This window comes from Marmota marmota, unplaced genomic scaffold (assembly GCF_001458135.2).
Source record: "Marmota marmota marmota unplaced genomic scaffold, marMar, whole genome shotgun sequence".
Taxonomy (NCBI): Eukaryota; Metazoa; Chordata; class Mammalia; order Rodentia; family Sciuridae; genus Marmota; species Marmota marmota.
The window spans coordinates 38,515,400-38,517,781 of NW_026000108.1; the positions used below are offsets into that span (position 1 = coordinate 38,515,400).

At 50.8% G+C, this 2,382-nt stretch overlaps 1 protein-coding gene across 3 annotated transcripts in view; it reads right to left on the reverse strand.

Annotated features, from left to right (window-relative positions):
- Ociad2 (OCIA domain containing 2) overlaps window positions 1-723 on the reverse strand; it is a 19,008-nt gene extending 18,285 nt beyond the window's left edge. Inside the window, exon 1 of one of the 3 annotated variants that reach the window (XM_015482089.2) lies at window positions 388-716. The gene's annotated coding sequence lies outside the window, so the exon portion shown is untranslated. The other 2 variants (XM_015482090.2, XM_048784452.1) reach the window with 2 other exon arrangements.
- Between the last annotated feature and the right edge of the window lie 1,659 nt (window positions 724-2,382).

Sequence of the window (2,382 nt, forward strand, 5' to 3'; positions counted from 1 at the left end):
GGGGCCACCCTTCCAATCCCCCCCCCCCCCCCCCGTGCCCCAGCACAGTGTGGTTCGTGGTCAGGGACCAGAGGCAGGAGGGAGCCGAGGGTTTGGAAAGCGGCCAACGCCAGCCGCGCAGCCTTCAAAGGGCTGCGGTGTCTATGCGCCTGTCCCGAATACCCGGAAGGAAAGCGGGCATCCCTCCCGTTGTCACCTCCCCCACCCCGGAGTTGGGGGGAGGCTCACCCGTGGGGGTGGGGGTCGCTTCCCAGGCCACGTCCCGGGCGCAGATGTCTTCCCTCGGCGGCGGCTGCGGCCCTCGCCCGGCCTCTTGCTCACCCCCCTGCTCGCCCGCAGCCCCGCGCCGAGCCCGAGTCCCCTGTCCCCGGCGCCCCCGGCCCTCACCTTTCTTCCGCAGCTCCCTCTCCTTCCTTCCTTCTTTCCTTCCAGCTTCTTTTGCTCCGCCCCCTCACCTCGCTGCTATCACTCGCTTGAGTCACCGCGTCAAAGTGCATCCCCACCCCCACTTGCAGCCTTTCTGGTGGTGACAATCGAGAGAGGCTGAACCCCAGCTTTTGCCACCACTCCGGTCCCCCTCCACGGTCCCAGGCCCTGTTCTGACACCCTGCAGATTCCACCTCCTCAGGGTCTATCAGATGACTCTCTCCTCCCCACAATCACAGCAGCAACCATTTCCCCTGGCACCCTCCGGGGGCCAGGCCACCCTCCCCGTGTGCAGTCCGGTCTACAGCCCTTGAGAGTGAGCACGATTGATTATCCTCACTCTACAGGCCAGGTTGTGCAAGGTCACCCAGGAGTCCGGAGTCACACTCAGGCCAGCTTGGTCCCTAGCTTGGTCCTCTGTCCATGGACTTGTCCCTTCTCCGTCACCTGCTACTAAACTGTGGGGGCAAAGTTACCTCCTGGGGGAGTGCCTTTAGGGCTCTTCCCTGGGCTGACAGACAGGGACTCCTTGGGGGTATTGAGATGGAGAGAGATTCTGAATCACAGTGAAGGCCCTCATCACCTTTTCCTCCTGTCCCAATCTGTCTCCATGACTTCAGCCTCAGCCCTGGCCCAAAGCTTATCTTTCTTTGATGCCTGCCACCTGCCCAGGGCTCCTTTCTGTTCTTCATGCTCTCTCAGCTCTTTTCCACCCAAGCCCTGGCACGGAGGCCTCCCCTTGCCTGGATCCTCTCCCTATGACACCTGCCTGGCCCTTTCCTATTCATGATTCCCTACCATTCTTCAGCAGAACCTTCCTTGTCGCCCAGCCCTGTAAAAATCAAACCTTTTCTTCTCTTTCACAGCATAGGCTGCTATTGTTTTCTCTTACAGCACTGTTCACAGTTGTCATTATGTATTTATTATGTGTACAGTTGTATAAAGCCTTCCCTTTCCTTTCATGAAGAGCAGAACAAGATGGACTCTCTTTTGTTCACCATTGAGTCCTTAGCATCTCAGATATAGGAAGGCCTCAATAAATATTTCTTGAATAAACCATCTGGGTTCAAAGATTGTGAAGACACTGCTGTTTTTGGAAGATTTGTATCCGCGCCTCCCCTACTCCCCAGTAGATTTCCTTAGACCACATCTATTCATGTGATTTAGTGAGTTTTTTCTTCCAATAGGGTATTTTCTTTTCTCTTCACTCTTTTTCCTCTAAGTCAAAGGGTGCGTAGTTCTGCTAATTTTATATTGTGTTGCTAGAAACCAGAAATATGATTTGGCCGTTTTATGGTCTGAAGGGATCAGCTTTGTAATTGGTTTTGTGGTATATGTGAACAGCCCTCCATTACATTGAAGTCTACCTTGTAACAAATACTTGAAGAGGCATTTGTCCTTCAACTTCCTGCTTTAGTATAATTCATGCCCCACCCCCCTCTAATTTCTGCCAGAATGTTCTAATAGGTCACCTTAGATAACTAGAAGTTAACATATGTAATGTGCATGGATTATGAGTTCCTCTGTTGGTATACGTTGGACAAATATGATGTATCCATGTTTCATTCTGAGCATATTCAGAGATAAAAGAGAAAAGACACAGTTCCTTTCCACAAAGCATTTGTTACTTTCCAAAAGATAGAAAATAACATAGACTTGGCCCTAGAAATTGGTTACACTGAATGGAGCCTTTGTTATTTTTAATTCAGCATTCTACAAGAATTAAGGATCATGACTATAAAGCTGATTATTACTGGTTAATGATATAAAATAGTGACTAGTTTAGGAAGTGCTAAATGGATTATGGCAGGCTCCAGCTTCGACTCTTTCTGTTGCCCTGCATTGTCCTCAGGCAACGTCCAAATTTATTAGCAGGGTTCTGTGTGATTAAGCTCTTGCCTGCCTCTTCAACATATCTATCTTAGGGCCTCCCAAGGGCCCTATTGAGTGACTGCT